This window comes from Trachurus japonicus, chromosome 3, assembly GCF_045865225.1.
Source record: "Trachurus japonicus isolate A0001 chromosome 3, Traja_1.0".
Lineage (NCBI taxonomy): Eukaryota > Metazoa > Chordata > Actinopteri > Carangiformes > Carangidae > Trachurus > Trachurus japonicus.
In genome coordinates, this window is record NC_140909.1 from 33,871,104 (window position 1) to 33,893,859 (window position 22,756).

General features: G+C 43.5%; 1 protein-coding gene and 1 long non-coding RNA gene across 5 annotated transcripts in view; one reads left to right on the forward strand and one right to left on the reverse strand.

Annotated features, from left to right (window-relative positions):
• The window catches only part of lrp4 (low density lipoprotein receptor-related protein 4), a 150,583-nt gene that overhangs the window by 97,686 nt on the left and 30,141 nt on the right, over window positions 1-22,756 (reverse strand). The window lies entirely within an intron of this gene.
• LOC146990260 (uncharacterized) lies at window positions 16,568-17,012 on the forward strand. The gene is made up of 2 exons (XR_015035648.1): window positions 16,568-16,786; window positions 16,822-17,012. It is a non-coding gene; the product is annotated as an uncharacterized LOC146990260 (long non-coding RNA).

Below are 22,756 nucleotides of genomic sequence, written 5' to 3' on the forward strand. Positions count from 1 at the left end.
TGTGTGTGTGTGTGGTTCCTGGCCTTCTCACAAAGGCATCAGTCAACCCAGGAGGGCCTGGCAGAGAGAGCTCAGTAACCTTCAGATCCCTCCCACAGCACTAAATTAATGGCCTCTTTCTTTTCATTTCCCTCTCTCTCCCTTCTCGTTCTCCTCATTCTTCTCTTTCCACCATCCCCTCTTCACACTTCCCCTTCAGCTGCCTCCCGTCTTTTCTCCTTTTCCCCAACTTTTTCCCCCCTCTCTCTCTCTCCACCTCCCCTCCCCTCCCCTCGTTTCCAGAGGGAAACGGGGCATGGCGTCATCCAAGTCTTCCTGTCTTTAAAGTTGTCTTTGTAATTTTCTTGTGGAGTGTGTAGCTCCTGAAGCTCTGGGACGTGTGGGGGTGGGGTGTGGGTGTGTGTGTGCCATTTGGACTCAGAGAGACAGACAGGTACAGACTAAGGCCTGAAAATCCCCAACAAAGACTAATTACTGCTACTACACAGTATCCACAGCTATAGCATATATTGGAACATTGTGAGCTGTGCTGATTGGAATATTATGTGTATTTTATTCATCTGTGTAAGTGCTTGTGTGTCTGTGTGTGTTTGCACTGAGCTAAATTAGAGTCTGTGAGCTGTAGCAGGAGTCGTGTCAACATGAAGCCACATCTCAGGCCGCACATTTGTCAAACATACCGGAGCCATTTGCTTCAACCAAAGCTGGAGGAACTTCCAGCTTTTAGCAGGAAGCTACGCTGTGCTGCGCATGTATGAGCAAGTAGCAGGCCTGAGAATAGATCATAGTGATATGACAAGGCATTGTGTACAGCAAGACACCAGCATAAGATTCAATGATGGGTAGATCTGTGTCCTCTAGCTGGTTTTGTCCATCAGGGTGCATTAGGGTTAGTGGGTTAGTGTGTTAGTGGTCGTGTTGCAAATCACTCAACAGGAATATTATTTGAACTATTAAATGCTTCCTCGCAGCATTTTCCAGAAAACTCACTATTTCATGCACAATATATTTTTTTTCTGACACGGCATGACAATTACACTGCTGTCAGCAGGGTAACTTAATTGGAGCTAGACCGCCAACTGAACAAGGAAGACATGTCGGCCAAACATTGCAGTGGTCTAAATGCTGACAGGTAGGAAACAAGATGAAATTTTGGTCAGAAAGGAAGGAGGCAACATGTTATCATATCATTAATCATCATCTCTTAAAGATACATGAAGACAATACTAGCATTATCTTAACTGGTAAAGTTACAGTTTACATCCATGTCTTTCCAGGCTCCAGAGATATAATCAAATTTTCAAGTTGACCTTTGACCTTTTGGATATGATATATCATTTTAGTGTTCGCCTATGTTTTGCCTTGTGTTAAACCATGACATTCTTGAGTTGTGGTCATAAAACATGATTTGTGAGGTCACAGTGATCTTGATCTTTGACCAAAGTCTCATTATTTCTTCCTCAAGTCCAACGAATACTTGAGCCAAATCTGAAGAAATCCCCTGGCAGCCTTTCCTGAAGAATTTGGTGGATGGACAAAATGAATGATGTATGTACTGACTTACACCAAATGAGATACTTTAAACTGTTTACATGAAGAAAAAAAACACCTTTGAGAAGTTTGAAAAATGTCCTAACACAATGTAACACGATCACTGTGTCAGTCTTGGTTAAAGTGGACAAAAAGCTAAACAGATGCTGAGCAAAACACCTCAAACACAACGAGGAAGAAGGAAGCACCTGCTCGGCGGTAATGGAAAAGAAATTATTGTTGTATAGCCGATACTGTGTCACCTCTGACAGGTACGCGCAGAACTGGCGCATGCTGCACATCGGCCACAAATTAGCAGTGTCTCATGCTGCAGATGCCATGAAAAACAGAAAACTGCCAAAGCTGTCAAATCAGAAAAATAAAATAGTCAAATATGGTGCGAAATACCTTCCGACGTGGGTGGGCAGAGATTTGCAAACACTCTCAATCTGTTCTGGAGTAGAAAATATTTTTTCTTTTTTTCTTTAATGAGCTAAAAGCGCGAAGGAACAATGCACATACCAGTTAGTAGCCCTTGTGACCTGCTACCAAAAATAATCACATCAAAAAGATGCTGATGTGAACTGATGAGACTGATAATGACGAGTGGATCGTCAACACGCGGGACATTCATTTAAGAAACTTGTGTGAAATTGAGCCATATAGCACCCGGACCAGTGTCACATACTACAGTACATCCCCCAGAGCACGGAGCGCCTGACGAAGTTAAGGCAGAATCGTCTATACGCACTAGATTGTTATGCAAGGCTGCAGACAAACACACAAGCACAAATACACACCACACAGCAGCAGCAGCCAACCATGGCAGCACGGCGCTTTCAAGAGCGCCAGCATGACAAGCCTCTGATGCATTACACAGATAGCAGATCACATGCTGGGCTGTTTTGTAGAGACAGTGGATCTCTTTGAGCCCAGAGTGCAAAGTTTAGCAACAATACGTGTTTCAGTCTATTAAACAGAAGTTTAAGCGGAGCAGGGACAACAGAGAGACACCTGTGAACATTTTCTAACCACTTTTTCTTTTGTCAGTGGATCGGTTTGACACTGAAAGAGTTGCAGGTGTTCAGACTGTGCCTTTCCTGCCTGTGACTCCTATAGAGAGTTACTCTTGAGTCCATAAATGCTGCTTGAGCTTTTGTGGTAAAGATCCCATATTGTATAAAGTGACATTTCCATGTCCTCTTTGATTACAAAGCAGATCTGTGATAATAATGTGAAATCTTTTAAATGCTCAGTCTACAGAGAAATGCACACAGTCTGTTTACTCCAATATTTAACACTTGTTGTTTTGGTGTTTTATCTGAAGTGTACGTGTAGTTTTAATCAAAACACATCTCAGAGTAGTTTTACATAACCTCCCTTCTCCCTTGGGGCCTCTGGCTTGAGCTCTGGCCAATCAGAAGAGAGGGGCGCGCTCTCTCTTATAAGGTAAGGTAAGGTAAATTGGACAGTGGGACAAAGATGCTAGAGAGGTGGATGCTTTGTTGTGACATCATAAAGTTAAAGGAAGTAATGACAGCTCGTTCTATGGCTCAATCTCTGAATACAAGCTGCATGCATCTTCTCTGTGGACTGAGTATCTGGATATTTTTACTGCACTAATGCAGAAATGAATCCAGCTTTATGATGAAAAAGACAATTGACATCGACTGTATACAATGTGGGACCTTTAATGGGTGGGAGGTGTCAGAACCCCAGAATGGGATAAACCTCCTAGTTTCAAGGTTTGAAACACTGCAACGGAAACCCACTGGGAAAGGAGGAAACTGTTTCCATCCAATAAAAAGTTGCAGGCTGATGTGTCGAAGCTGCTCGTCGTGGCAACAGTGACACAGACAAACTAAAGTCTGAGTTCACCTGCTGCTGCTGTGCGAGCCGCGACTCACACACAGGAACCTCCAGCAGAGAAAAAGAAAACAAAGACCACCAAAGATCCTTCACTTGCTGGTTACTACACTACATGAAACTGTCTAAACAGGTCTGGTGTCAAACAAGACAGGTGGTCCCCCAATGCTCCCCCAAAAATAGGTAAACACAGATGATCCCACAGAACCCAACCTGACACCACACCTAAACCTGATCCACCTCGAGCAGGAACCGGCCGCCAACAGCCTGTGTTCACCGACCACAGCCAGCCTGGAGGAGGAGGAGGAGGAGGAGGCCACATCGTAAGATCTAACCAGGTGGCATTCAAACTCTTTTTCACAACTTTTTACAATTAAATTGTGAAATGACGAGTGCGAAGAGCTGAGGAGGGAGCAGCAGCAGCATTGGGGCCAAAACACACAATGGTAACCCGGCCCAGAGAGCGGGTGGCCACACGCTTTGAACGATGTCAAAAGGCTGCCAGTTAATTAGGCGTGGACCTCCCTGGAGACTACCTGGAGGGTCGGAGCGGCGTCTTTCTTTCACTATATGAGTGCGCTGCTATAAAAAGTGATGAGCGGGAAATTGGGGAGGGTTGGAAAAAAAAAAAAAAAAAAGAACCATCTGACAATGTGAAGGGTAAGACAAGGCGAGCAGAGGGACCGAGTCAAACCTTTTGTCTGCCCTACGTCTTTCCTGCCACCCATCCGCTGCTGGTGTCGAGCTGTTAAAGTGTCACTTCAGAAAGACAGCTGCGCCTCAGCGTGTCAGCAACTGTTCAGGCCGAGCAGTCCCCCGAAACCAGCTGCACAGCACCGGCGTCGCACGGCGCTGCACAGCCACAATGGAAAACGTTGCCGCCTCCCCACCTCGCTGTCAGACAACGACGCGTTCATCCTTCCTCTACTTTCTCGCCGCGTGAGACCGCTGATGGAGCGAGACGCCTGAACACTCACATACTATACCTGTGCTGTCATTCACCATTCATACTGAACACAGAGCTGCAACAGTGACTTTCTTTTCTTTATTCTTCTCTTGATTGTTAGGCAACGCCGAGTGTTGAAAATACTGACGCAAAGATCCACGACATGATCGTAGCAGCACCTTCCCCTTTGCAATGGCTGTTTTTAGCAAAAAGTATTGACACATTTGATAAATGATCTCTGAGATCTGAATGAAAAAGGCACAATAAGTCTAGTGAGGAGGAAACAAACTTCAAAGACAGGGGGGGAAACATCTGTAAGGCTCAATTTTTGACTGTTCCAGGCCTGTGTTTGCACATCCTGTCCTCTTCACGATTAATTAAATGACAAATCAAGCTGATTGCATCTAAATGAAAGCGAGTTAACATAATAAACTACATGTCGGACATTTCCCAGATGACTCTGTCCACTTAATGCCTGCAATAGCTGCCATCTAAGACAACAAAATAGCAAAGCCCTTGCAGTTTAACTGGGCTGGTGGACCACTTCAGGGCTGCAGGTAATCTATCATTGTCAAATAAAAACTCTCTAAGTCTGTGAATATGCAGAACTGTCTTAAAGCCAGATTGTATGTTTATATTCCTGATTTGCAAAAAATAAAAGTTTTATAGTTTTATGAAGATGGACACCTCTTAAAGTGCTTCCTTTAATGCGGTCTGCTGTGTGCAACTTTAATAGACAAGTCGAATTAAACATTAAAGTTTGGGATTGGATTGACCCAGTCAGGACACCGTCCCCGAGACGCTGTAGGTTAATAAAACAGTAATATAAACCAGAACACACAACAAACCTGGATTTATGAGACTGAATACTAAAATGTTTTTTGTATACAGGCAAAGCAGTTAATCTTTGACTTTAAGTATTATTTTGAAAGCAAAAACAAATCTGTCAAATATTAATATGACCTCACCTCACATAGTAAATTGTGTCACTCCCATTTTCACTTCTGGTCTTTAACATTCAAATGATGCAACATGAGACGAGCGAGTGAGAGGAGAGGAGAGAGGAGAGGAGGCGTGATGACACTGCTAATAACTCTGGACTCTGACTGGCAGTTCCCAAAGAACAACATTCATTCAAGTTAATTTCTTCCATCTTTCTTTTTTGAATTCTTTATCAGTATAAGCATTTTTGACCTTTCCATCCCCAGCCCCTGTATGCATCAACTTCATGTGTGATTTGAAAAAAAACAACATGTATTATGCGGTCTTTCCTGTGGGTATCTGCACTGAGTTGTAAAGAAAAGTCTTCATATGAACTGGCTTTACAGTAGCAGTAAACCCTCTAGTGCTGTTGTGTGACACAGTTCTTCTTCTGTAGTTTATTGGAGGTTGCCAACAGTTTTTTTGGTGCACCTTCTAGTATGATCACTTCCATTAGTTGCAAACAGAAACATTCAGTTTGCTGATGAAAAAACAAAAGTGTGTTCAATGAAGAAGTGATGTGCAGTATGCTAAATGCATACTGCACATCATATATACACCATTACTTCCCAGGATCCTGCTCCTTTTTTATCCACATCTCTCTAAAGCTGCTGAGACACTCAAAGAACACATTGACTGAATTCCATGTGGTTATGATGGCTCTGGGTTAAGCTGACTTGGCTTCAAGATGCCAAACAGCTCATCTCCCCCCTCCGCCTGCTCTCCCTCCTTGTCGGCTCATCTCCACCTACTAATTTGCCCGCCATAGGTCAGGCAGCTCTTGATGCGGCGAGCTGGTAACCACAGCAGCACATGTTGAAGCCCTGCTGGGAAAAAAAAAAAAAAAAGAAGTGCGCAAGTGTGGAGGTACAACATGTGTGAGCCGATGCACATATGTACTGCTTTTCAAACGCATAGGGAAATTCTTCAGATGCTTAAAATATCCGGTTTGTGCGAGCAAGAATGTAAACAAAGTACCAGACAAACAAGTTCAGAGTTGATGCCAAGTCTTCAAAGCATTGCTAGAAATCTTCCTGGACAGGCCCATCATCACAAGCTCATCCTCCCAGTTATCTATCAGTCACATACTATACACACACACAGGAGTGTCTGAAATGTGCAGCAGTTGGTCAGCAGCAGGGTTCTTTTCACGCCTGCTCATCTCAGACTTTGATTAAAACTCCAGTCTTATCACAGCGCAGCGCTCAATCACTTTCTTATAACATACTGTAACTCAGCAGGGCAACGCGCGTGTGTTAGTGTCTTTCTATGTGTGTGCAGTGCCTGGCTGTGTGTGTTTTTGGTCCTGCCTGTAAAAAAGGTTAACCATACTGGACTATCCCCCTCCAAATCTGACCAGGGGTTTCATTATGGACTCTTCGCACCGAATGTTTATCATGTACAGACAAATAACGCCAGGAATGTATACAACAAACACACAAACACACACTCAGCCAAAACACAGCCTATTAACCAAGTCCGACCTCGAGGTATGTGGGAGGATACTGTCCTTTATTCTCTTTAAATGAGCGAAAACAGCATAATTACACGCTCTGCGATATATCATGGTCCTGCTGCTGCGGGTAAAAAAAAAAAAAAAAAAGCCTTACACATACAAACACACACACACACACAGTGTCATCATCCGTGGCCGGCCAGCAGTCTCTCTGAAGTCAGTTCAAAGATAACACTGACTTGGCCAGGGATGAGTGGATGGCTGCTGGACGGGCATGTGGGCTGGCACAACCGGGTGTGGGTGGGCGGGTGGTGGTGGGGTGGGGGACACATGCGAGTGAAAGAAAGAAAAAAAAAAGACAGAAAGAGGACAGACCTATCTGTGCTATAGCCATAGTTGTCATGTTAGGTGAAAAAAAGGCTCATCAGCATTTAAAAATAATCCCACATAATCCCCCAAAAATCTCCTTTTCTCCCCGAAAAGTGTCAGGATTTCAAAATAAAACAACGCTGGGAGTGAAAAGCTCCCCAGAAAAGATACTGCACAAGCCTCAGATTTATAAAGCTGCAAGTGTCCAAATGTGTGTTCATCAATAATCTTATTGATTAACACATTTTTGGACACTTCATAAAAATTTGCTTCAATAAAAATGATGGTATGATATATAATCAATATAATCATATCATCATTTGTATTCTCTATTGTTTGCATGTTGTATAACTGAATTTGTTTTACCTCACTGTAGTATTTGCTCAAATGTAGATGAATCTGTACAAAGCCATGCGCAAAATTAAACATAAATGTTGCCAGAGTTACCTTGGAGCTGTTTTTCATTTGCATTAAATAATAAAGCTCAAGATATTTGTGTTTCTAAGTCACTTGATACAGCAGAAATAAACCAATAGAAGTCAATGACAAGAAAAGTGGGTTAAAGTAGAGTAACATGTTTTCTGTCACAGTTGGTGGCAAGAGCATTAACGCAGGATGGGCCAATGAAGGGACTTTAAAGGGATAGTTCACCCAAAATTGAAATTGGGAGAAGTTTGGGATTGGGAGAAATTGGGAGAAGTTTCAGAGTCCTGTCTTCGTAACAAAAAGACACACCAAAAAACATCCAAATACCTCCATGCTGCTCGTATGTAATGTCCGTCTTGTATTGAAGCCCAGAAATGTGAAATTGTCCCAAAAAAAATTAAATTTCAAGCTTGTTTTGTAGTGGAAGCTTCTCAAAGCTCCTCTTCCCGGTTCGTCAAATTTGGACGAACTGGGAAAAGGAGCTTCGGGGAAGACAGTTGGTATCCATTTGCAACCGTTATATGGACATGCACTGCTACGCCGAGACCCCCTGTAACTCAGAGAAGCCACGGAGGACTCTGAAACTTCTCCCAGCCCTTAGTCCACATGAGGGTGAGTAGATAATGAGTGCAATTTCAATTTTGGGTGAACTATCCCTTTAATAGAGCAGGTACTGAGGACAAGGCACAGACACAGACAGGCAGGCAGACAACTGGTAGCTACATACAGGTAACAGATAGAGACATGAACAAATGATGTGGCAACTGACTGGTGGAAACAAGGGGCCGGTATAAACAGTGGAGGAGCAGATGAGAGGAGGTGTGTGTTGGTGGATGAGGACAGTGATTGGGAATTAAAAACAGGTGAGCAGGTGCATCTGGAAACATTGGAGGCGGGGGAGCGGGGGCGGTAGGTGCGAGGACATCTGGTGGTCGGGTGGGAGTATGACCCCAAGGGAAGAAATCCTGACGCTGGTTATCCAAGACTTTATTACATCTTTGAAATGATGTATATACATTTTAAACCCCTGCAGCAGATGAGGTCACGATCTCGCTGCGCGCGTTCTGCTGTGTGGTCTGTCTGGTCACAGGGCCATGAAGGGGTTAAGGAGGGAGAGGGGCCGAGTGTGTCGTACTAGGTTTCATTTTCCTCTGCCGTCAGCCCTTTGTGATGACTCTGGCCTCCGCAAACTGTACTTATGTGGCTTTGGGACTGTGTGTGTGTTGAGTACACTGTATACAGTTATGTGAATGAATGAGGGAAGGTCTCTGTACTATGATCAAAGAGAACACACATAAAAAGATCCCTCATGACTACTTCCATTCGCTCCGTTTTGTGTGTTGGACATGAGTTTTAAGGATTTAATGACCCAATGGGAAACATGGAAGACGACTTTTCCACAAAGATGACACACCACACATGTTGAAAAGATGTAGGCCATGCATGGGACGGACAGCGGAGCGAGCGTGAGGCAGATGAAGAGCAGCAGCAGGCCTGGCTGTCGTATAAGGGGGCGCGTGGGAGGACTCCTGCGGTGTTTTTTTTATGAAGTGTGGGTGAGAAAGCAAGCGTCGTCGTGCGTGGAGTCGGAGAGGAGGAGGAGGAGGCCAGCGAGAGACAAAAGCGAGGAAAAGTTTGGCCTCTTTTTTGTTCAGCGGCTGCTGAAGAAGCAGTGTGGTAATGCCACGCCGCTGAGACAAACGGGCCGTTGAACACAACGCAGGACCCCAACAGTGCAGATCGTCAAAAAGTTGACTCAGACTGCCTGATCAAACTCGTACTCAACTTTTTTTTTTTTTTTTGCACACGATGTACAGGCCTAATTCTGTATCTAAATCAGTTTTGGGATGTAGCTGAGTACTGCAGCGTTATACAGCTGAATAAATACTGATTGTTTCTGTAGCTACAGTTCACAGAGCATCGCTGTGATTTACCATAGAATGCGAGATTTTCAGGGCATTTCAGTGCAATGTATTGGGTTTAGGATGAATAGGATTGTGTTGAGTGTGTTAGTGTGTGTATGTATGTGTGTGTGTGTGTGTGTGTGTGTGTGTGTGTGTGTGTGTGTGTGTGTGTGTGTGTGTGTCAGACCTGGCAGTGTAAACACAGCGGAGCCCTGAGCTCTGCCTCTGGTTGTGAACACTAGACTCGCTGGGTAATGTGCTGAGTGAGCACTTGGTGTCCAAGCTCACTCTAATCCACAGATTGTCTCTTTGGCCAGCTGACCCCCCCTCCTCCTCCTCCTCCTCCTCCTCCCTCCCTTCCACCACCACTCCTCTCAACCCCCTGCCTCCCTCACACACACTCGCTACCATCCCCAACAGGGGCCTCTGTCAGGGACACATGGGTCAGAGCTTCAGCTGTAGGACCCTATAACGTCTGTTTTATTTTTTCCCAAAATTCAGTTTTTTTTTGCGTTTTGATTTTTGGGAATTACCAAAAACAGTGTGTTTTTAATGTTAAAGCAGAAGTAAGAGATCCGGTCGTTTTGGCTAACTTCTTGTCAGCCGATGGAGTTAGCAGTCCCCGCCCTCGTCCCTACGTCACCACATTCACGCGCATCCCTTGGCTGCACACACAGAGAGGAACGCCCCTTTATGCCGTTCTCTCTCCTCATTGGATAAAGGTTGTAGGATACAAGGAAAGTTTTCTCCTCGGCTTACAGCAGAGCAGAGTGACTGACAGACCCGTGTTTCAGACCAAACACTCTATATAAGTGATTGCTGTCGGAAGATAGAACTTTTTAAGACTTATATTAACACAAATATTCCGCTTACTGCTGCTTTAATGACTAAAATTACAAATTACCCATGAAATTTTCCTCAGACATCATGTTCCTCTTCCATACAAAAACATAATTTCTGTCAAATTCCGCGATATTCTGCGTTAAACATAGGTTTTCATTGGCCAATTCTGCGATTCTGTCCACGATTCCGTGATCGCAGAAATCATAGGGCGCATACAGCTGAGCCCCGAGCTCAGTGCTCCCTCCTGGGAAGAGTTTGACTTTCCAGTGCTGTCATGCTCCATCAGTTCTCCTACGATCCATCTTCTCATGGATCTTTTCATCAATCTGCACTACACTACTCATGGGTCCCTCCCTGAGGAACATCTGTTGGAACGGAAAGCCAACTAATCAGTTAAATGACCAGGAAAAACTAGTTGACAAGTATTTTGATATACAATTGCTTAATTCACTGGTTCCCAATCATCTGCACCATGCTGATTGAACATGTAAAGAATTTTCTCCTGACCGAGAGTTGGTGCCTTCCAGCTCTCGAGAGGCTGAAGGTTTGTTTCCACCTTGTTAAATACGGCTCTCATCTGCCTTGTTGCTTGTTTTATGTAGCTGTAAAATGAATAGTTTCAGATTCTGACAGAACAGCATTCTGAAAGCAACACCTTTCAGTCTGCAAAGTGGGAGAAAAGCTGTCAGACATGCAGCAAATTGCTAAAGTAAATGATCATAATGAAATACTAATTATGTATTAAAAAGAAATAAGCCACTTCTAAATGAGATAACTAGGGCATTTTGTTTGCAGAACAATCTAGAGAAACATCTGGCCCCCAAAGACTGACAGCCATGAGTTTATCGTGCATTGTTTGTGGTCATTGCTCTACACAGCTTCAAAAAGGGTGGGAATAACAAAACCCTGATCTATGCTGTTATGCAAACCTAAAAAATGTCCAATAAACCCAAACTAAGTGACCTGTCTTAAACTGCAAACATCTATTGTTCTGTGGAGGCAAATCAAAACCACGTTTCTGGGTTGTAAAAGCGGTGGACCTCACTCAGCTTGAACTCAAGTAGCTGAACCAACAGGAATGTTAACATCGCTCTGCTTGAACCAGCGTCCAGGTAATATAAAAATCACAGAATAACTGAGAGAGAGAGAGCAGGCGAGGTGAACAGGCTGACCACTGGAGTCTGAAAACTCTCTCTATGGAACAATTCGACCATCTCCAGCAGCACGGCCTCGGCCTGCAGCACACATAGACTGCTGCTGGTGATTTTTGCTCTGTGTGTGTGTGTGAAACTAGTGTCTGGATCAGGTCCAGTCCACTAGTCAGTCTGTAGAAGTGCTACACTAGCCGCTTGTCTGCAACAGCCTGCGACAGAACCCCGCCCCCCCTGAGATCAGTCAGTACCTCTTTCCCCGGGATTTATCGATTGCCCGCTCAGGGGGCAGCAAACTGGCTGAGATCCATCTGTTGTACAATTAAAACTCGAGACTACAGAACCAGGGAAACAGCTGAAGAACTCTCACAAGAGCCATTAAATCCAACATTCCTGGCTTACAGAGAAAATGCTGTCTTGACTTTTGGTTTGGCCCATATCTCTTGGGTGTGAAAGGTGATTCTATATTGCCATTATTAGTCATGTTTATTAGTCCAACTGGGCAAACACCTTCAGAACAAGAATGATGCTTTAGTAAGAAGCTCAGAAAGAACAATCGCGATGCAAAAACACAGAGTCTCTAAACTTATATTTTATCTGATCCACATCATATCCTTATTTATATTTAAAGTCCAGTATTGTGTAAAGCACGATGTCCATGTATTTTTTATTTTTTGAATAAATGAAACAGGTCTAGGTTCTAACTTTAATTAACACTGTCAAAATATTAAAGATTTAAGTCCACTAATCAGAAACTGAACCTTAAAACCAGCTGTCCTGTAACTTTGTGATGTCACAAATAAAGCAGGCACTGCTCTGGCCTTGCCCCAAACTCAATCAAAAGTTAAACCAAAACAGATGATTTGTGGAAATGAGATGGAAATGACACCAAAAACCAGAACTGCCCCGGTCCGAACACGAGCGAGTACAGCGGTCCCGAGCAGGCCTGATGGCCGTGCCTGATGCCAGATCAGTATTAGCAGCTCCATTTGGTCCATGTCTGTGAATGTGAACTCACTGTGAAGGGATAAGTGTAATAAGAGGAGATTATTCCATGCGGGCGAGCTGTAACTCACTTTATGGGCTTTGACTGGATGAGGGGAACAGGCACTGAGGTCCAGCTCTGTAATATCCAGTTATAAACTGACGCAGCATGAAGGGCTCCGCTCCGCAGCTCTAACCTCCTCCATGTTGGCACCAGACGCTCTATGATGTTAACATTTGGGATTCGGGGCAAAAACTGGGCTTGTAAATTTCAAATCTGCGAGTGAGATTTTGCCAGTTTTAGTATATTGACCTCTCTGTTTTCTTCATCAGTCCAACAGCCAGCCATTAAAGGGAACTGCTAACTGTTCGGAGCACTCAAACATTCACAAACATGTGCACACACAAAGGCTTGTACGAATGTGCGCACATTGTTTGGCTCACAGAGGTCTTTAGTCTTGCTAATTAACAACAAAACATCAAGAAACATCAAAACAGAGGCTACAGGGAGTCGGCTCGGACTGTATTGTGTACGTGCAGTTTTTTGTTTTGCTCACCTAATATGACATAATATTTCTGTGATGTCAGTCAATAATATCATCTCAAGGATGCAATCATATCAAAAGTCATATTTTCACCTGTTTTTTGTGTTTTTCCAGTCTAATCAATGATGGCAACTTGGCCTTTTTCCTATAACTTCAGTAAGCATCTGTACACACTTTGTAAATTCTCCTTAACAAAAACAAAAAAAAAATTGTTACATTCCTGTTAATCACCTCAGAGACACGGGACCTATCAATATCTTCTCCTTCAAAATAAGTTACCTAACTTCATCATTGCTACTTTCTTTTTATTAGCTGGAACAGAAAGTCATGATTTTGTTGGAATGTTGATAGAGAAGTGCGTGAATTATTTTTCAATGATTTCAACATTCATCTTCACAAATTTGTATCAATTTCCTCAGTAAAAAGATATCTGCACATCTTCAAGTTATGAAACCTAGGAGGAAACACACACACACACACACACACACACACCCTGGTCCCTGCAGGACAACAAAACCCTGGAGCATTCCAGAGGAGGTGGGAGTGGAGGGTTTGGAGGGTTTGGAGGGCAGTGGGGGTGGAGGGATGTTAAATTGGTGACTTGGAAGGCAGAGCCTTTCCAGAAGTGAAGCGGACAACCTGTGGTTGGGGTTGAATTCTTTCCCTCTCTGGCTCCTTTTAGAAAAGGAGGAGAAAACAGCAAACACAGACCCCTCCATTCAGAGTAATTTATCCCTATGGCCAGGCCTTCTTTACCGGCTGCAATAGCCCCCTTCCGGGGCTGCCCAGCAGGATGCCTGCGAGTGGCGTGTGAAACTCTCCTGTCTCCTTAAGCTCAAAAGGGAAGGATGAACAATGGCCCTCGCCAGGCGCTGGCTCTGAACAATCTCTCACTCTCTCTCTCTGCTTCGCTCTCCGCCTTACTCTCTCCGTCTCTAAAAAGCAACCACAAGCCATTCCCGCAAAACCCACATTCCTCCATCTGTCCAGTACCGTCCATCAGCAGCCGTTCCCTTCCACATAAACTGTATTTCTCTCCATCCGTCCGTCTCCACTTCCCATTTCTCTCTCAACCTCAAAATGTTCGCCTGATTTCCCGTCCGTTTCTCTTTACCTCGACTCTTCTCGTCTTCCTCTTTGGTAACACTAAAGACAAATGCTGTGAATCAAGGCGAAGGGGAGCACGAAGCGCCCCGCATTTTTTTCTGGTTTCTCAGGACCCCGTTTGACCCTCCCATTGCCCCAATCATCAAAAACGTGGGTGACTCACCCTCCATCACCAATGTGTCTCACCCCAAACATCTTTCCATCTCTGAAAAGGCCTCGGCTGGATCTGCCTGAAGGGGCTTGGACCAAACTCAGAGAGCGAGTGAACAAAGCAATTATCAGACTGATTAATAGCATATTTGTCAGGGGGGGCAAATTATAACGGACTTTGTTTTACCGTCCCTCCATGTGAGATTTCCATGAGACATGGAAGACAACAGTGAAAACAACGAAAATGAAGGCTGACAGCGAGACAGCTTTGTGCCATTACAATAAACTCCATAGCATGTCTCTTTCCGCGGGCGGAGGATGTTGGAAAGAGAGCCAGGCTTTGGCCAGAACATATGGCTCATCAGTTCGTATGGCGACCGTCCAAATGGTTCGGGCCTGACTAACCGGCAAAGTACGCGTCAGTCTGATCGATCAGTAACAAGAAAAAAAAAAACACTGTTTCAGCACTCCTCTGCGGGAGTTGGGGGTGGGGGGGGTGTGTGTGGACAGTTTCCCCACAGAAGGAGCCTCAGCAACAATCCTCCCAGCTCTTGCGGGAAGCCATTTTCCCCCCTCAACACTCCACCATTCACCAATGGCTCCTACAGAGCTATTGAGCATTCACCAGGCACCTCCACATCCCCGACAAGCGCAACAAAAAGCATTTTAAAGCAACACTCCCTGCAGTTCCCACACTATTTCACCTGTCAAACGCTTACAAAACAGTCGAGGAAGGCCAAATGCCCCTCAGGGGCGCCACAGCACACCTCTTGCCAGCCTCAGCCTCACCAAAGATGATGTTATTCCTCTTAGAATAGTTGTTCATGATAGTAAGTGGGAAAGATTTATAGTGGATCCTTTCTCTAAGCCTCCAGGCCCAGACAGGACCTTCCACCTTGACAAGCATCATCAAAAGCCGAGCAGGTAACCTGGAGAAAAGCATTTCCTCACAGAGCCAGACTCCCCGAGCGAGCGGATGAGTCATCTGGGAATGATGCTCAGGAAATCAATAGAAACCAATTGTCTGTTTGAGGAAGGAGACAACACAAAAGGCAAAGAAAGGGCAGCGCCGGAGATCCGTTTGCGCCGTAGGAAATTAGAGGCGTCTGCGGAGTCAGAACCTTGTCCGGCTGATTGATCATTTCGGTAAACTAGGAAGATGTCAGGGTCTCAAATAGCTACATGGAGGTCTGACGGAGAGAGTGAGAGCGACTCCTCCGGTCAATCATTTACTCCAGTCCTCATTCTGATTTCACAGCTCCGCAGATGGGGGAGTGTAGCGATACAGTCGTCCCGCTGATCCACTGTGCTATTTTTAAGAGAGACGTGATGATAACAAGCAGTAACTGTACAAAAAATCCTTTTTTATCCTCCTCCTTGGGCGCTGACAAGAAAATAAAATATCCGTTTCTTTGTTCTCATCGTTTCCTCGCTGGTTTTGCCGCAGAATGTAAATCACACAAGTTCAGAAGTTTGGTTCCCTAGAAAAAAGCAATTTTTAGATTTCCAGCCTTGCGACACATGGACGACATGTGATTCTGCCTCAAGTCGAGACAATCCAGACTCACGCAAAACATGTTTTGTAGATGCTCCAATCACTGGCTGGATTATGTTAAGAGTCAACATTTGTTTTAAATAAATGAACGGAAGTGGTACATATATTAATAACAGAGAAGTTGCCACGAAGTGGTTGGTGATGGACGACAGGCATGCAACAAGCAAATGTGACACCAGAGACACTGAAAAACAACAAATATGTTGTATGTGAAAGTTTGACTAATACATTCAGGATCTATTTAATCATAATTTAAAGGGATAGTTCAACATTTTTAGTTTTAGTTTTAGGAGTAGGTTTGTTACCTTTAATTGTCGGTGCAAGCTATTTTTAGAACGGCGGAGCAGAGCCACGAGCTGCTCAGAGCTACGCGGAGGCTAATGGGATTTCTAGGTTTCCCTCATCAAACTCATCAAATACACAATCCAACAACTCCAAAACGCTCTGGTGGACCAGTTGTGACCTGCACATTCACCACGCTATGAGATAATAACAGAACATGAAAACTCAGCGAAAACAACTCTTGTCTCGTAACGTTCCATCAGCCACTTCTTGCACATGAACAGATATATGATACAATGATTTTATGGACCGATATCATTTTGAATCAGAGCATCTATATTTTCAGGCTCATACCAAAAATATTCACTGTAGCAGTTTTGCTGTTTAGAAATGAAATGTATAAGAGAAGAAGAAGCATGGATCAGTGACTTTTAGCTCCTCAATCCAAACCCTGAGAGAGGAAAGTAGTAGAGATTTGTAACATCCGATAGCTGCTGTTTGACAGTAAGTAGACAAAGGTGCAGCCCTGCACCGTGCTTAACGACAGGCTTTTATCTCCCTCCTGTTTGAATTAGAGACAACCGCTCTGTAAATTTGCAGCTCTCCAACTCATTTTAAGAGGCAAAGCATAACTCCCACTAAACATACTTTTTCAATTTTCTGCTGTGTGTGTGTCCTTGTCGGTGTGTGTGTGTGTGTGTGTGTGTGTGGGATGGAGAGGTACAGCAGCTTCACTTAGGCTAATTATAGGCCGCCTCTAACTGGTTTTGTTGCTATGGTGCACATAATCCATTATCTGCGTACCGGGGATGTCAAATCATAAAACTTGCCAAGAGAACATTTTGCTGAGTATAGACTAGGAATTCTGCAACAGAAAGAAATACAATCTGTTAATGCAAATACAAAGCAAACACACACAAATAAAAAAAAGATATTCACGGGGCAGACACTTGAGCTTCTGTCCTAACTCGTTGCTGCTCTACAGCACAGCAGCCCATGCAGGGTTGACTGGGGAGAGAGGCTCAACGTGACAGAAAGCTTTTCACACGTCTGCAAGTAGAAATGACAGCAGCCCACTCTGCTTGCCCTAATAAACCTCCAGTTTAAATAGACAGTACAAATATTTGCTCCGTCAGTCTGTGGCGCTCGCTGCACCGCAGCCTTCAGATCACGTTGAACTGTAAGATGCAGTTATGTATCCCCTCTGGCTGCAGAATAATTATGCTCCGGTGTTATGACAACCCGTAATGGATCACAGACAGCCGTAAGCAGGTAGGAGCACAGCGCTCATCAAAGTTTCATTTGCAGATGCTGCAATCATCCGATCGCAAAATAAGTTAAGCTCCCCCACCTTGATGAGCAATAAACGCTAAAACAATCAAGTGTGTGTGTGCGTGTTGTGTGTGCATGCGTGTGCATTTCAGTCTCAAGCCATCCAGCCATTGTCTGTTCTTTAATGTCTGTCTGGGATGATGTGACTGATATCCTGTTTTAGACCCTCATAAAAGGAAAATCCGGATGTAACTTAATAAATGTTAATTTGGCCCATGGCATTTTAGATATGAAGACATCAATCTTAATCTACACACACACGCACACACACACATGCACACAGACACCTGCTTGTGACAGCAGCTTCACTGGATCAAGTCATCACCCAAAACAGCAGCGGTGTAATGAAGGAGGAGGAAGAGGACGAGGAGGGGGACACACGACACATGAGGGGGACAACAGGAGACATTTCAGGAGTTCATTTCAATTTATTGCGACTCGTTTTCACAGTTCATTAAATATAACACTGAATATTGTGTCACTAAAATTAGGTCCAACGGGGAGTTACACAATCAAACCTCAGGTTCAGACAGACTTCTATATATGAGCAAACAATAAAAACTAATTCTCCAATCCTCTGTCCGCTTTTGTTCCCTCCTCTGTCACAACCTGCTGTGATAACCAATAAAGATGAATGAAGTCAGTGTTTGCTTTAAGTGCTGCCTCTCTGTGGTGCTTCAGTTGGCGGGAGGAGAAAGGAGAAATTGTGTTTGTTGTTGAGTTTGATCATGTTCTCCAATGTTTGCAGACACTGCTAAGTCTATAGTACAACACACTGTGGGAAACCTGGGGTGAGCCATTACATCACTGGTGACAATATTGTTGTGAGTGTTGTTCATATCCTACAACAGCTACAAGTAGGTCTGTCACAAATAATAAAATTTTAGTTGACGATTAATTTCCAAACAAATAATTGCAATTAACGAGCCCCCTGGTGGCGTTGTTGTTGTATTTAATTACATTGCAATATACTAATGTTGTAATTCTTAATAAAGTTTTGATGAAAAAAAATCCAATTAACAATTTAATTATCTTTTTCTAATCATATTATACCACTATTATAGTGTCAGCCTAATAGTTTCATAATATATGGTACACCTTATGAAGAAGAACAGCTATTTATTGGCTTTGCAACTAAATCCATGATGCTAATGTCAATAAATTAATATTAAAAATAAATAGTTTTGGCGCTCCACTCATGTGTCATTACACCATAGAAGAAGAAGAGGGCGCAACCTGATGATGTCATTAAAAGAGGACCAGTCAAACCTCAAACGGTGGAAAACGATGAGGAAATAGTGGCATAACATTCCTGTTAGTTTCATCCAGCTGTTTTTATCCATGATTATGCAAAATGATTGCAAATGATTACTATCAAAAAAACAAAAAAAAAAACCCACAAAGCTGAGTTATGGGATCTGGAGGTTCTGGTGACACCGACTCTGCACCTCTTGTATCTATATCAAGTTAATAAACTTTGGCTACATGTATCTTCTTCCCATCTGCTTCCAAATTGTGTGCCGTCCTGTTTTTCGGGAGGATAGAGGTCATCACTCTTCAGGATGTTGTTGTTGACGAAGCATCAACATTGTAAACACGGCGCGTCTGTCTTGCAGGTAGCGCGTCTTTCATTCAGATGAATTAGTTTGAGGCTGGGCTGTAACAAATGGCGCCTGTGAGGGTCGGGCGTCTGCCTTTGGACCAAATGCAATGACAGTGTCATATTTTACTGTTAGGACAAGAGGAGGAACGCTCTCCTGACGCACACACGCCTCAATTATCTGTTCTGCTCCGTCCTCTCCGCACCTCCATCTTGCTGTCCCGAATCCTGATCCTTCTTTATTTATGTCTCTCCAGCCTTTTCTTCTTTTTTCCTTTCCCTCCCTCTCCCTCTCGCTCCCTCCTCCCTCTTCTTCTTCCTTCTTCTCGCTCTGCCATCCCCTCCTCAAGCTGACTGACAGCTCTTCCCCCAGCGAGTGCCATGTCTCAGTGGCGTATCCAGGATATTTTTACTGGGGTGGCCAAGATGGGACACAAAGCTAGTGTGGGGTGGCCATGGCATAACAAAACTATTGTGATATACGCAGCCGACCGCGGTTCAAATCTTGGCTGGAGGTTCTTTACTGCATGTCACATTACCTCTCTCTCGCCCATGATTTCCTGTCTCATAAATGTCAAGAAGAAAGGTTTACTGGTAAAAAAAAAAAAACTTTTAAAAAACAGTATTTTTTTCACAGTTCTTGGTACTCTCTGGTTGTTTTAACATGTCGGTTTTTAATCAGTAATTGTTCAGGATAGGGTACAGCTTTTCTAAGAGCCTTGTAGTGGATAAAAGTCCTCACCTCTTCACAATTTGTATCAGGGTAGCAAAATTCACCTGCTCTTAACTCATCCTATAGAATAACATTCATCAATCATTAGCTCATTATCTGTATTACCTGTATTGTTACCTGTGTGTTCTTTACTAATTGAAGCCCTATCTAGTGATTAAATAAACACAGCAATCTAGGCAACAGAAGAAACCCAAAAACTCAAATTAAAGCTTAATATTTAAAGATAGGCCTCATTAAAAAGTGTAGGCCTATCTGTAAGCAAAAGATAAACTATGCTTGTAAGAAAAAACTGAAATTGCTCTTAACATGCTTGGTTTATGTTATTATTTATCTTACATCTAAATTTGTTGGAGATACTGGAATTTGATTTTTTGGTTTGTTTTTTGCCAGCACACGTGTGTTTTTGTTTAATCACAAGATGCTGCCTAAATTAGTAAAGCAAACGTAGGTAACAATACAGGTGACACAGATGGTGGCCAGATGGCTAGGGATGAGCAAGTAGCTACACCATTGTCTCTTCAACCATATAAAAATTATCTGTATGCAGCCTATGGAGTGGGTGGGACTTTAACCTGTAATTGTAAGCCTAAAACTGGAAGAAGTTGCTATTATTATTATTATTATTAGAAAACTATAGTATTTACAGAAAAGCATCAGCACTGAGCTTCAGATTTTTGATCACAAGTAAACAATTTACAGAACAAGTTTCTTAGAAACACAGAACATGGATATTCTTAAGTGCATCTAGGGCTGAACGATTTTGGGAAAAGATCTAATTGCAATTGTTCGGGCAGATATTACAATTCTGATTTGATTCACGATTTTCTTAAAATCAAGCTTCAGTGCAATATTCATTATGTACAAACATGACAGAAAATTACAGCATGACATTAAAACATTAAATGCCATGCTCTAATGCAAGAATGAAAACTAAAGTTAAGTAGTGGGGGCCAGAGATGTTCACAAGTCTTTTTTTTTTTTTTTTTTTACCAAATCCAAGTCAAGTCTCAATTCTCTAAAAAATAAAAATCTCCTGTCTCCTCTGGTTGTAATGACGCTTCTATCATCTGCTGCTTTCCAGTCTACTAAGAATAGGTACTGCACAGCTATAGTCCTATTTCACAGCAAACATATTAACAGGAGGACTTAGCCTAGGCTACAGTAGCCTGATGTGTGTCAGTTATGCAGCAGCTCGTCCCCGACCCCGTGACGGAAGGTCTGACCACAAACGGACGTTAACTTGTGCCTCACTGGTGTCGCTGGTTCAGTCACCTGTCTGTCACTCACCTGCAGCTGACTGCGCAGTCAGAGGATCTGCTGTTCCTCTCTCTTTAGCCTGGTGTTTGACTGCACTCTGTATAAAGTGTGTTAATTTCAACACTGTACAAGTAGCGCGATATAGCGCATTTACCGTTTATTAGCGGTCAAGCGCGACCTATGCGCCCGTATGTGTGTGTGTGTGTGTGTGTGTGTGTGTGACAGAGAGAGAGAGAGGGAGAGAGAGAGAGAGAGCGGAGCGAGGCACAGCTACAGTGACTGTGTGTAGAGGAGTGTGTGACAGCGTTCCTCTTGTTTCTTGTGTTGACGAACTTAACCAACAACTACCTATCAAATTTGGGGTGGCCACAGGGGTGGCCAATGAGTTTTCAGGGGTGGCCAGTGCCACCCCAGGCCACCCCCCAGAATCGCCATTGCCATGTCTCACACAGGCCTGTCTGTTTTCAGCCAGCCTTGATTAAAAGAATGGACCTGTCTTGGCCACTTTGACATACAAACACACACACAGACACACACACACACTCAGCAAATGCACAATGGGAGCAGAGTGCTATAACCCAGACTGGAAGAAGACGGAAGAGGTGCGGCCTGAGGTCTGATAGCGCTGGGCCTGTCTGGACCTGCCTGCCGCCTCAGATACCTGCAGGCTGCTGGACGACAACTGAAGACACACACACACACACACACAATGCTTCCTTGTTGTTATCCGTCAGCTATCTATTCTGTAGTATAATATTCAGTTGATGAATAACACTGTAATGAATATTATCAGTGCCGGAGAGATAAATACTATGAACAGAGTTATGAATGATCAAACATTGAATGCACTTTGACATGGCCACTTATGTTGTTGACTTCTTTCATTTAGGAACCAGAACCAATAAAAAGAAACCATTGATTCCTGTGGAAAAGCATTAATCGAATACTCAAGGCAAGGTTACGACCTTCTAACCTTCTGTCAACACGCATCGACGACACACTAGGACTGGCCTTAACACCTCCAAGATGTGAAGCTTTTGTTGCCGTGGCATCGATCACATCAGGAATCGAATGAATCACTAAAATGCCGCATCCTTTAAATAATAAAAGAGTTATCTAACGTTATCCATGGTTATCATCATTAATTATCGTTAGTTACTCTTTGACATTTAATCCTCATACTGATAAGGTCTGTGAGTCACATGGTTTCTAAGGTAACCACCACTGAGTCTGGGTCTGGGACAGTGATGCAGAACCACAACACAGACCTCTTTCTCTGCACACCTGTTGATGAAGACCATGGGTATGAATGAATCCTCCGGAGCAGAAGCTAAATAAACATGATTCAATTATTTTCTAGAAAGAGGCACTTGTGTTACTTTCTCCCACTTTTTCACCTGGATTTGAAGAATAAAAACCAGGACAGACCTGCCCGTTTGAAAAATGTATAAAGCAACACAGCTTCAACAAAAAAAAAAAGAAAAAACCTTTATAGTTGGACCAGCTGTATGGGGACAAGTCCCTGTGGACCACTGAGTTCCTGAGTTTCCTCAGGATCAGTTCCCTCTTGCCTCCATTGTGTCTTAACCTTTTTATTTATTTTTATTTTTTACAGAAATGTCTTTTTTCCTCACGCTGTATCTTTTTATCTATCAAAAACTTCAGCATCACTGTGGTAAGAAATTATTAATGATGGCAACACAAGATCTATGATTCATCACACAGGCCGGAGAGTAGAT